Here is a 14,172-nt window from a genome sequence, read left to right as displayed (position 1 = left end):
GTGAGTTGGGAGAGATCCGAAAGAAAAGGCTGAAAGAAGAGACTCGCGTGGCAACAAGTGCGTCGACAGAAGTTGAAACGACGGCTGTAGCAACACAGACTCACTCTTGCAAATAGCTCTAGCCTTAATCTGCGAGAGCCGACTTTCGACGCAGGAGAAAATCTAGAGGCCCGTGTACTGTGCGATATCAGCTCACGCTAAATGCCGCAGGTAGGCGAAATTTCCGGAGCCCTTCACTACGGCATCCCTCATAGCCCGAGTCACTTCGGGACGTTAAACCCCAGTAAATTTAACAGGTTCTTTATCTTCCTCGCACCGGGGGTGCCCCGCCAGAGACGGTTGGTTTAACTCGAAGACTGAAGCGTTCCATCGCACCAGGGGTGCCCCGTCAGAGACGGTCTCGCGATGAGTTGAGACGCAGGGGTAAGACGAATACTTGAACTTTATGTACAGCTTTTTACATTGCATACACAAGTTTAGTCACTAGAGACATTAAGCAGCATAAAGATACAAAACAACAAAAGGGTGGAACTGGCTAACACTAGGGGAGGCCCCTACTCGGCATAGCCGAAGATGCACAGAATCTCACCTTAGCCCAGAACCTCGCTTCCGCGTCCGGAACCCGGTTTTAAAGCCCTAAAGGCCCGGCCCACATTTAGTAGCTTCCAATCATGTTACACTGCTCACATGATTGGTTTACCAAGAGTATGACCAGCCCTCCAGCTTCCGTAGGGCAAAACGCCCTTTCCATTGCTAAATAAAAGTAAAAACAAACACTAAACCTTTGACCAAACACAAATACACATTCGTGCCAGCACGTGCGCGAATCGTTACCGCGGGGCGGGGAGACACCCGTACTTCCCGGCGCGTTCGCGAGCAGCCGCGTTCCAAGAAAGGAGACGCTGCGCTTTGAGCGCCCCCAGCCGCGTTCCGATGACCCCGCGTACACTACCGATTCCTTACACGCCCTTCCCAAGATTCTACAAAAGGCTCAAATGCCACTTTTAGAATTACAACAAAGAAGGGATCAGTACGGCTCACAAAACCACCCTGTGGGTGACACACCACAGCTACACCAGCACTGGCACCCACAAAACCAAAAGCAAAAAACACACGGGAACCAACACAACATTATGCAAAATGCTTAAGGGCACCAAGAAAACATAAGCAAAATGCACTCACACACAGTGGCATGCCTGCCGTGCGCCTTAACACGGCGTCCAAGTTGGTGGGTTGCACCCAGTTCAGCACCTCCAAGTACACACCCTCGTCCTGCTCGCGAACGAGCGCACACACACATAGACACTCGCAACTGGAGCGTTCAGTAGCACTGATATGGGGTCCGTTAGCGGCCACGTGAGCGTCCTTGGTCACACCGAGCGTCCCTGTGTGCGTTCGAGCCTCCACGTGTCTCAATCGACACGATTAACACCTAATGGTCGCTATGCTCATTAGGCTGGCGCCACAGCGGGGCGAGAGCTCAAAAGCTGGTGCCCTCCAGGATCAAAAACGTCCCGGTCCTTGATGGGTCCAAAATCCTGACTACACGACGCACCTGAGGGCCCGCTCTCTCTGGCGCGCCGGTACGAACCGCGTGCTTCGTAAGGAGCATAGCCCTTGCCCCGTCTAACCATACCAATGCAGCCGGTCTCGCTGCACTTGATTTGGCGACCTGCAGCACGGAACGTAATGTTCCACGAACCGACTTTCAACATGAAAGCCGCGCACCTGCCTCCTGGCACTTCGCCTCGCTTAGAGCCATTTGCCCCGTTCCTGCTCGGGCAAACACTGACGTTGCCGTTCTCTGCTTGATAGGCATTTGCCGGCTTCGTGGCATCGTCTAACTCCGAGGCTCCATGAACTCCCTCGCAGTCACTTGACCCGAGCTTGCCTTGCGGCAAGTCGCCACTCATTTCCGGGTCCTCAAACGACCTGGCCGGACACACACCGGGTGGGTTCGACAACTGCGCGGCGTTCTGCGCGGTCGGGCCAGCAGGCCCACCTCCGCTCTCTGCCTCGGATGACGGGCTCTTGCCACCAGTAACGCTATTGGGCACTTCATGCCCTATGCCCGACACAGTGTGTGTTTGCAGCAACGCCAGATTTTCACCTGTTACTAGCTCCGTGTCGGAGGTCACAATCTTAGTCATAGAACCTGCGGCAATTCCACCGCTGTCCTGTTTGTTATCGGACACCTTGGCCTCGATTGGCCCTAGATCATGAGAACTGGGCTCCTGCTGTTCTTTGCTAGCCGCCCGCTGTGGCGGAAAAGCTGTGATATTTCCGCGTCCTTCAGGAATCCTGTTTTCACTTCCTGAACCTTTTGCGGCCTTTCCTAACTAAGATGCGTTCCCGCATACCAGCTGATTGCTTTCAGCGCCCCCACTGCTGTTTCCCTGACCTGTGCACGACAAGCATAACCCTTTGTCTTCCAGCACAGGCGGCCTCACCTCTCGGGACTCCGAGCAGTTCTTCCTGGCTGATTCACTGGCTCTTCTACAGTCCTTGATCTGAGAGATCTCGAGCTCTACCTGCCGGCGTCTTGCTTCTATTACCTTCAAGACATACTTAACATCCTGATGTTCTTCCTCTCGAAGCAGCGCCTTTCCACCATTTACTTTCGCAAGTTGAGCCTGAAGGTCCGCTTAGCGCGCCTTCGCTAACTCAACCTGGTACCTCACATCGAGTGAGGGCCGGCATGGATAACTCTCCATACCGCCGTCTGTTCCCCTCAACTGTCCTACCGGCTCGAACACATGCACAGGGACGTGAACAATGCGACGAAGGAAACTCACAGTTTCGATGCGTCGATCCGCATTGCCAGCTCCTTGGCGTCGGAGTCCACCGCCACCTTCACCGGACGCTGCGATGAGCTGTCGCAGGCCGCTGGTCATGTGCACGTTGTCGTCACTTGCTGCGACCCGCCAGTGACCGTCGAGTTCTCGACGTGCTGCTTTCCTTCACCGGACGGAGTCTCGCGTCGCTGGACTACTGCCGTGGTCCTTGCCGCTGTCTCTCCCTACAGGTCCGTTATCGAACGCTGACCTGTTGCCTTGTCGCCTTTTTTCCTGCCTTCAATCTTCTTCCTACGCCGTCTTCCGATAGCCGCAGGATCCTGTCGACTGCGCCAGTAAAGTTCACAGGTTCTTTATCTTCCTCGCACCAGGGGTGCCCCGCCAGAGACGGTTGGTTTAACTCGAAGACTAAAGCGTTCCTTCGCACCAGGGGTGCCCCGTCAGAGACGGTCTCGCGATGAGTTGAGACGCAGGGGTAAGGCGAATACTTGAAATTTATGTACAGCTATTTACATTCCATACACAAGTTTAGGCACTAGAGATATTAAGCAGCAAAAAGATACAAAACAACAAAAGGGTGGAACTGGCTAACACAAGGGGAGGCCCCTACTCGGCGTAGCCGAAGATGCACAGAATCTCACCTTAGCCCAGAACCTCGCTTCCGGCTCCGGGACCCGGTTTTAAAGCCCTAAAGGCCCGGCCCACATTTAGTAGCTTCCAATCGTGTTACACTGCGCACATGATTGGTTTACCGAGAGCATGACCTGCCGTCCAGCTTCCGTATGGCAAAACGCCCTTTCCATTGCAAAATAAAAGTAAAAACAAACACAAATAGATATTCGTGCCAGCACGTGCGCTAATCGGTACCGCGGGGCGGGGGATACCCGTACTTCCCGGCGCGTTAGCGAGCAGCCGCGTTCCAAGAAAGGAGACGCTTCGTTTTGAGCGCCCCCAGCCGCGTTCCGATGACCCCGCGTACACTACCGATCCCTTACAACCCCCATAAACAAAATACAAGAAACCTAAATGCCCTCCCCGAATGGCAAGGAAGGCTTGTCGCAGCTGCTGCTTACTCCTTCGATTTAATCTTATGAGGAGAGCAGCGGAAGCGACTGTTGAATGCCGTTTTCATATCTGCGCCTTATCTACTGGCTGTATGGGGGAACACCTGAGGAGAAGTGCTTCGAGTTAGCTGCGCGTCAGTCATAATTTTAATGAGAAAGCCTTACTGTACCCATTAAAGCGAATATTTGGGCTAGTTGGAAATCATTCACAATCATTTTTCTAGCGCTTGTTTCGACACGGGGATGGAGTAACACATACGCACAGTACAGACGCTAATGCTTGTCCTGTGCGTATGTGTTGCTGTGTCCTCATGTCGAATCAAGCGCTAGCAAATATGATTGTGTACTATAAACGTAACGCGAAAAACAGGAAGCGTGCATTAGTCAGTATTTCAGAGTGGTTACTCGAAGATAGCAAAAAAAATACCAGCGATGGCAAGAAAAAAAGCTTTGCCTTCAAGAATGGAACCAGACACCGTCTTCCAGCGCTGCCAAGTGATCCACTGAACGCCATCGCCCATTCGGCGCCACACCTTGCTTGTTGGACAATTCAAAAATCCGTTTTTTTTAGGTATGGAAATAAAGAGGTAAGTCGCATTTCTTGGTGGACTCTCGAACTGCGCAGGATACGCAGGCCACGATTACAGGTCGCCGGTTGCTCCAATTATATGGCACCGGCTCGAATCACTGAATCGTATGAGACCATTCCGAAGATTCTGCGGTAAACGGTTGACATGGTACAATTTTTCCCGACGCGCGTTGCTGAGAACTTCAACTACTAAGACTTCAATGACTTTTCGACCGAACGAGCTGTATATGCTGCGGCTTAATCAGAGCTAAAATGTTTATCCGCTAACATAATGCTAGGCGAAAAAGGAGTGCACCTGTTGAAAAGAAGTTGAGTTTATCTTCCTTTCAGGGTCTTGCCAGACATCCGGTAAGAGGAAGTTAGAAAGCTAGACAGTCCTGTGAATAGTACTAAAAGAAGTGAAAAAGATGCCGGAAAAAAATGACCTGCATGCCATAGCGTTCTGCCGTTCATAACAGGTGAGGAGCGTCGTTCTAGTGCACAAGAACGATAGTGCCTTTGTATTCCGCAGGTGGGCTTCGCAGTACTACAAGCAAAAACAACTTTTTTCAATGCTAGTTTTAAATTTAGCTTGGCCGCAATGCAATACACTTTGTACAAGTATCCAGTTTAACAAAAACATACTTAACCGCCGCCAGGTCGTTCGAGTAGAGGATGTCCCGGAGGCTTGGGCATAGCTGACGCGGATTTGATAACCAGCCCAGCTTCTTTTATTTTAGGACGAAGGAAAGAGGGATATCCGGAAGATATCGGGGTGTTTATTGAAATATAACAGACGGAGGCTGCGACAATACGAAAAGTTTGAGGCGTTTCCGAAAAAAAAATTAGGAACTGAATTTTAAATTCATTAAGGAATACTTCACCACTCGGCAAAAAGCTCTAAGTACGAAAATAATAAACGTAAGAAACATTGTGTCGCACAATATTTTTAGCAGCAAGCCTGATATGAAAGATGCTTTTCGTGCACTTAATAGAGTTCGCGTTACCACTAATTTCTGCGTAAGGGCGTATTTCCTAAGTTCTCGGCTTTCTGGAAAGCTTTTTCACAGGTCGTTGATGGTGTACGCTTAAACGCGGACGGGAAGAAACCATGCGTGTTAGAAACGTATTTGGGCGCAAAAAACTCCCAAGCTGAAGAGAATGGAACATGCTACGTTGGTGCCTGTTGCACTAATCGGAGATACACTGAGGAGGCGCAACAACTTGTCGCTAGCCAGCCTACACTTGAAAGGTGCCCCTCCTCTCCAGCGTCAGAGGAGACTTGTCGATTGCTTAGTGCTGAGAGGAAATGCAACTAGTACTGCACACTTAGCGGGGCGACCACAGACAGTTAGGGACAACGACACACCTTCCTGTGCCTCTGAAGCAGCTAGACCGAAACCATCTACGTCGTTGAAAAGAAAATGGTTTTCAACCGTGTCCCTAAATCTGAGTTTACGTTTTTTTCTCTTTCTGCGGCCCTTGCCTCGGTTTGAGATATATGGTATTGTTCAAAAGCGAGGCAACGTTTTCAAGAGTCAGGTATTTTGCACAGTGGAGGTGCCTGCATTTCGCAACGTGCACACATTGGTGGCCGCAATTCTTTTCTGGTTTCGCAAAAATTTTCCTATAGTGGATATAAAAATAATCTTTATTGTTATACGCACAAACTGTCGCATTGTGCACTTGATTATCAAGGAGTAACGCCACCACGCAATGTTTTTCCCCGCCGGGACGAAAGGCTCAACAGAGCTTGGCTAGTGCTAGTAGTAGTTGCGTAGCTAGATATATCAGACAAGAGTTACAGTATTCACGTGCAGCATGGGACCCTTTTGCAAGTACTCGTATGGAGACTTTGGAATTGATGTAAAAATGCGTTAGATAGTTTATAGCTGAGAAATATAACTTTCATCTCAATTGCTCGTAAAATTAATTAGTGTAGTGGCTTGTAGCATTTGTCTATCCGGCCAGAAATCTACAGGATGAAATTCCAGCGCAGTAATCAAAAATATGTACCCGTATTTGTAGATTTCCACATTTGTAAAATGTGCATTTGTACACCGTACATTCGAACATTGTTTACTGTACAATTTTCAGGCCTACAAAGCATATGCTTACCTGCGGTGTGCTGAAATCTGTTATCATTCATTTAGCATAGTTGCAAGTTCTCTCTTCGTTTCCTTACATTATGTCATCTTGTTGACATCCATGCGATACCTTGCTTGCATGCAATGTTGTATGTGCCTCATCGGCCGTATAGTAAGGTCTCATGGGCACTGTAGGCGGTTATGAAAGTTAATAAAGAAAAATGAAGTCATTACCCTATGCCACTGTGTTCTGGAGTGAATTTAGTTCTAGATTCATAGGAAGTAAGTCATCATTAATATATATTGGCACAGCTACGCTACAGTCAAACCCATGCGACTTATAAATTCCCACATGAAGATTTCAGAGTGCTTCTCTCAAACGCTTGAAATGCATTACCCTATGCCATTGTGGTCTCCAGTGAATTTAGTTCTAGATTCATAAAAAGTAAGTCATCATTAATATATATAGGCGCAGCTACACGTAGAGCCAAACCCATGCGACTTCCCACATGAAGATTTCAGAGTGCCTCTCTCAAACGCTTGAAATAAGCCTGTCTAAAACGGCTGAAAATAATTCGACATTTTTCTCTTAAAGACAGAGTTTTTTATTGTTGTGTACATAATGGCGTAAGTCAATTATAGAGAAGCAGGCAAGCTTACAATGGGGAGTAGAAAGTTAGGAGGGCGAATGAGGCTAAGTAGACTGCGGGGATATTTGGACCAAAGCTGGCTCAAGGCAGCGTTAATTGGAAGGGTGTGGCATAGACAATTCCTTGAAATGGGCGAGGTCAGGCTGCTGGATAAGGTTATAATATATCACTATGTTCGAAAGGACGCATAACGATGAGTGGAACGTGAATATACCGTGCATTAACGGTACATGGAGCGATATTTTTAAGCACTTGAACTCGAAGCACATAAAGCTGAGGTAGTTAGACCTTCTGCATTCCGATTAACGAGATAAAATTCAATAATGATGCCACAAAAGAACCACAACGCGGGCGCTTCTGCACCAGGTTCCATGTGAGGTGCGCCATGCGTCCATGTTAGCGCTACAGCCGAAACTGGCGTGAAGTTCCCCGAAAGCTGCTGAGATGAGAAAATATGCAGTTTCACTAGCTCCGGAAGCAGCTTACTAGGCCTACTTGAGGCCGTGATATACAACGCGGGCCGCTGAAGCTGCCCACTAGTTGCAATGGCCGTGCTTCACAAGTTATACTATAAAACTCAAGCAATAACAAAACAATTTTTTTGCTAACATAGACATCTTGTTCATGACGCATGAACAATTCAAAGGCTGCATTTCAAGACAGACTAGTTTTGATGCGTCTGAGTCCACGCGCAATAAGCCATTGCAATGTCTCACTATGGACGCGTTTACCGGGTGCGTTGTTATGATTCTCCTCACTGCAGAGCTGAACTACAAAAGGTGGGAAACGTCTGCTTCTACGTTAATGCTAAAACTATTTTAGATTACCTTTAGCTTATCCTGGGCGGATCACGCAGCCTCCGAAGTGTGTCAGGTAAGATCATCTGCAGGAGTTGGCGCCAACTTAATTTATGGCTTCTCCAAGGCGATGTCTATGGGTCAGATTTCACCTTGCACAAAATCCTTCTTGATAAAAAGTGTAAGACCACCGAGAGGAACTGTACTGTACTGGAAGGAAAGGGTACACATGTACCAGAAGTAATTGCTGTTTCTTCCCAAAAGGACGGTGATGAGTGTTGGCGGCGACGCAGTGGAGACTGATATCCCGGCTGCTGAGTCTTCCTCTCAAAGTGGACTGCCGTGCTAGCATTCCACCAATTAAATTGAATTCATTTCAGTGTCTGAGCCGCGAGGACAAAATGAGTGTTGTGGGTAGTTCTGTACGAGCGAGGTGAGAAACTTTACACTATTTCGCTTGTGCTAATGACCATAGGTAAAGAATTTGCGTCTAAGTCTTTAGCACAGAGAAGAAAGGAAGCCGGCATTAAGGGACCTTAAGAAAAGTAAGTATTGTAAAACAAATTACGGCTCCGCAAGCCCCAGCGGCTAGGCTGAAGGAAGACAACCCCTGGCTGAACGCTCTGACGCTCGTGCTTGCTCTTGAAAGCTCCAACAGAAGGTATTCAGCTGAAGGTATTCAGTCACCTTTCAGAATATTTGATGACGACTGTGTGGTCTAGAGGGTGATTGATAATGCACGTTATCATGAACGCTTACAAAATGATTTGGATACAGTACTGGAATGGTGCACTAAATAGAAGATTTCTCTTAAAGTGGAAAAGCGCGTACATGTCACTTTTACAAGAAAGAGGTCATGTCAAATAAACACATACGTTAAGTAGCACAGATTTAAAAACAATTTCAGAGCATAAATACATGGGAGTTATTTTTATGTCAGATCTTATATGGGCAAAACAAATTAACTGCGTAAAGACTAAAGCTGGTCGGGTGTTGGGATTCTTAGACGCAATTTTAGTCAGCTGCCAAGTAGTTTCAATGAAAATTTATAATTTACTAATGTCCGATCGTTATTAGAATACGCTTGCGTGTGCTGGGATCAGTATACTGACGAACTTTTTGTTGCAATTGAGAAGATACAAAACAGGGCAGTGAGGTTTGTTCACGGTAATTGGAGCAGAAATTTTAGTGTGCGAGAAATTAAATACAAACTGAAATGGCCGGAGCAGAAGCACCACCGGAAAGATTTGAGGTTGAAATTTTTTCAGAACATATACTACTGTAAAACCGGAATAAGTAGCGATGAATTCATAAAACCTCCATGTTATATATCGAAAAGGCGTAACCACTCTCTGAAAGTTCATGAACTTTATTTTAGAAGTGACGTCTTGCGTTATTCTTTTTTTTTGCATGTACGATTAGAGACTGAAATGCTTTGCCACCAAATGTTGTTTCAGTACTAGCAAACGATGCTTTTTACCACGTTTTGCACGTGTGATTTCGAAGTGATTTTTTTTACGAAGATGTGGCCCCTGCTGTAATGCCTGAAACAGGCGATACAGGCAATAGATAAATAAATAAATGAATAAAATATTTGTGCATTCATGACTGAATTCAGTAAAGCTATTATTTTGAAGCAGGCCTCGAGACTGGCCTCGAGGCCTCTCTTGACATTGTGTTTTCAAATAAATATGAGTGCACTACCATAAATTTAAGGACAGGCTGTATAAACTAAACAACCAAAAAGAGGAGACTGATGGCCTTCTGTCCCGAAGCGACACCACGCCTGGTGCCGTTACTAGCAAGTTCGAAACATCGCATGTGCTAGCGAAACCTCTATGAGCTTGATATCCCCAACTTATAATGGACCTTACTGAACTGATCACAATTCAATCTGCATCAACAGTGTTGTCGATTATTTCTGATCAGAATGAAAAATGCATGTTTAGGGTTACTTGTTCTTTATATAGAGGCTAGAGACAGCGCTTTATTGTTAACAGGGTTCATTCTTCTACGTCGACTATTCGTTTCTGGCTTTCTTCTAAAAGCTTTCTTATATCGCATAAACCAACTTAAACCTGTAGATTTGGTTAGGGACACATAAAATTATGCAGCAAACAGCAATGATTATTTTAAACCTTGGATGCTGGTTTTTCTCCGAGAAGAAGCGAGACCCCAGCCATTTAACACATGGGCGAGTATATGCGTAGCCAAGTCTCCAGCATTAACGGTAGCTGCGGGTTTAGATTTAACGATAAAAATGCGTCAATACGATCGAGCATATGGATGTTGCCAGACTGTTCAAGAGGACAGGAGGGTATGTAGTCATTGCCGATTCGCACAAAGCACGTTCGCTGACAACCACTCCATTGTCCTCCCGCTTTGCTTACCGGACGCATAGGCAACGTGGCCACGCGAGCAGCTGTTACCATCCAGCGCGGCAAGGGGGGATGAATAACTCTGCAGCTGTGGTTAAATCGCATCTCGATTGTTGCGTGCAGCAAACCACGGAAGGAAGATTCTTTTTTGAAGCTGGCTATTATATCAAACCTTCTACGAACACTCAGAGCTACTTCTCAGTTCATAACTAAAAATTATCTGCATTCAGTAGGTTCCTGCCGAGCATCCTAATATGAATATATTTCACTCACTTTCGTCATTTGCGAAAAGCTAGAGGGACCTGTTGTAGCATACACTGCGTTACTCTGTTACAAAAGCCTAATAACTTGGCTTTGAAGTCTTTCGTAGGAATCTGGGGCAGCGGCAGTTTGCGTTGCCTTTCGGTCATTACCTCAACACGCCTCTGCGTATAATGGGTGGCATTTGTTAAAACGTTTTTTTTTTCAAAAAGAGTAGCATGTGGTGAGTACAAAAAAAATGTTAGAGAATATCACGTTCCCGCTTTATGTGACATATTAAACGAAGCACCACTTTTATTAAGGAATGAAGGGAAATAATGGGTGAGATTCTGCTATGTGGTTAAACACGCTTGCGAATTAAATGGAGGTGATTCAGTTGAGCTGCTCTCAAAAGCTTTCTCTCACAGAGTGCATGGCATCCATGAGGGAAGTCGAAAGCACTTCATTTAATCATTGTAGAGAAATTCACGCAAAAATCACTGGTAAGTGCCGTGATGTGCACATACAACAATGTGAGTCAGCAGAAGGCGCAGTTCAGCATCCTCTTTATGCGCCTTCAGAACAACACGTAAGTCGTTTAGACATAAACGAGAGTATACAGCGGCGGCCTTCGGCCTAAAAAAAAACCTCCAAAAATTCGTCTATTTTGGAACCTGCACTATCAAGCTCATCTAGGTAAAGAGCAAAGAACAGGGCTGGTTGGTTGTTCAATTTGCAGGGAACCGCACTGTGCAGGTTACCACGAGAAGAGAACAAATACGAGGGAACCATTCAATTGTCGATAAGCGCACCCACAACTGATTTCACACCTTTGAAAACAGCTCGTGTTTAGACAGAAATCCTGAATGACAGGTAGTTTTAAAGCCACTAAACGGACCAAAAGCATTGCAAGCAAAACAAAAAACTGCACCCTCCTCCTGTCACCAGCAGGACATCCCCAACCAAAGCTGTTCAATAAAAAAAAAAAGATCAAGGACTCAGTGCTAGCACAATTTCCTTTTCCAGACGTCCAAATCTCGCACGCCTAGAAAAATTCCCTTTCAGCATTCCCCTCGGTATGAGCAAGGTGCGGGTGCCATGGTCCTTCTTGAGAACAAACAGCGCTTACAGACAAAGGACCAGAACAAGAAGGACACACAACTGCGCTGACTGAAGTCAGCGCAGTTGTGTGTCCTTCTTGTTCTGGTCCTTTGTCTGTAAGCGCTGTTTGTTCTCAAGATGTTCCCCAACCAACTCGCCCAGCAACATACCTTGCCCATGGTCCTTGTTCATGCAAACACGAAAATTTAAACGACAATTTCTGTCCGCATTTTTTTTAACCTATGCCCAGGGGGCAGGCTACACGTCGTAGAGCTATTATTTCTTGTGTGGGGTCGGTATATAGAAGACGGTTTGGTGCTGCAATTATGCGTGGAAAACGAGCCGATACCGCGTACAACGCGCGAGGTACGGTGGAAGGAGACAAGCGGCATGCGCGTGACTTCAGGGCGATGCGTTTCAAGGCTAAAAAGCAATGGATTTGTTTAGTGGTGTGAAGACTCGAAGGCGCTAGCATTAAATTTCACATTTGTCACGGTTTCTTTTGCAATCGTGGGCACACCAACCGCCATTTTCTGAGTGGTGGAAAAAAATGAAAATTGGTTTTTGAGAAGAACAAACAGGAAAGTTATTCAATATGAAATTGAAACTGGTTTTTCGCTTCGCTTCCGCTGAAACACAGCCGTCGCGGTTGGGATCGAGGTTAGTAGACATAATCACTTCCAAATGCTGCCAGAGGTGGGTTGAAAGAGTTTTCAAAGCGAAGATTGAAAGCAGAGAGTCGTGATATAAAAAGTGCGTCCGCAGAAGTCACAACGGCGGTTTCAGCAACAGGGACTGCCTCTGGCAAGTAGCCCTAGACTTAATCTGCGAGAGCCGAATTTCGATGGAGGTGAAATTGTAGAGCGCCGTGTACTGTGCGATGCCAATGCACGCTAAATAACTCCAGGTGGTCGATATTTCCGGCGCCCTTTACTACGGCGTCCCTCATTCACTAAGTCGCAGTTGGACGTCAAACTCCCATAAGCATTTAACAATTAACCATAAGGCCCACCTCGAATGTCAAGAAAGCCTTATGGCAGCTACTACTTACATCTTCGCTTTTATATTATTAGGCAAGCAGCGGAAGCTACGGTTGCATGCCGTTTTCATGGCTACGCCGTGTCTACTGGCTCGATGAGGAACACCTGAGAAGAAGGCGCCTCGCGTCAGCTGCGCGTCTGTCGTAATTTTAATGCGAAAGCCTTGCTATAACTGTTACGAGGAAAACAGGCAGTGTGTATTAGTGAGCTAGGCTTTTAGTGTGTGTACTCGCAGATTGCACAGAAGATGCCAGCGATGGCAAGAAAAAAAACGTTTTTCCTTCAAGAATGGAACAAGACAGCGTCTTGCAGCACTGCCAGGGAGATGGAAAATTCGTTAATTTTTTTAACGGGAATAACGCACTAACAGCCTCAGTTCTCTTATTGTACACTAGAACTGCGCATGACACGCAGCCTACGACTATAGGTCACGGGGTTTCCCGATTATACGTTGTCGGTTCAAAACCCTGCCGCGAGATAAGCTGTAACTTAAAGGGAAGCTGAAACGGTTTTTTGAGAATTAGAGGTTATTCAAGAATTCGAATCTATCAAGATTCTAGATAAAGCATGCAAAGTATTTTTGCACCAGCGTTTAAAATAGTGACAGAATCGTCGATTAAAACCACGAAGATGTTTAGGCTTGTCCTTACTACGTTGGAGGAGTGCGAGGAAACTCGGCAGTGACGTCATTGTTGCCGAGATTTCAGACGTCCGCTGCTTACGCCTGCATGGTGCTGTGCGTTGTCAGATGGCGCCAAACAGTGTACCGTGAGCTTCTCCTTCGATGGCGTCGGTTTTTTTCCATGGAATAACCGTTTCTTCGCTGGAAACGTAGTGCCGTTATACGTGACGTCATTATTGGGGCCTCTGCCCGTCGCTGTGCACTTCAGAGAAGCTGACGCCGACGACGACTTTATTCGGCGATTACGTCATCATTTCAAATGCTAGAGCAAAACAATTTCTCAGGCTTTACCGGCACATTTTGGACATTCGGGAACCTTAAACTCATCAAATTCTAAAACCGTTTCAGTTGCTCTTTAACTAGTCGGTATATGCTGCACGAAACGCTGAATCGTGTGACGCCATCCCGAACATTTTGCGGGAAACGATTGGCATGATACAATTTTCCCGGACGTGCTCTCCTCAGAACTAAAACCAATGCGACTCCGAAGGCTTTTTGACCGAACGAGAAGTATACGCTGTCGCGAAGTAATAGCTAAAATGTGTACCGGCTCGCATAATACAAGATGGAAAAGGAGTGCAGTTGTTGAAAAGAGGTTGAGTGTATCTTCATTTAAAGATCTTGCCAGCCGCCCAGCAAGTGGAAGTTAGAAGGCTAAATAATCCTGTGAATAGTACAGAAAGAACTGAAAAAAGATGCAGGAAAAAAAATGAGCTGCATGAGGGAGCATTCTGCCGTTCATGACAGGTGAGGAGCTTCGTTCGAGTGCA

This window comes from Amblyomma mixtum, chromosome 8 (genome assembly GCF_055824585.1).
Source record: "Amblyomma mixtum isolate Tamu chromosome 8, ASM5582458v1, whole genome shotgun sequence".
Taxonomy (NCBI): Eukaryota; Metazoa; Arthropoda; class Arachnida; order Ixodida; family Ixodidae; genus Amblyomma; species Amblyomma mixtum.
The sequence above is the reverse complement of the archived record's forward strand: the minus strand, read 5'-3'. Positions refer to the sequence as shown.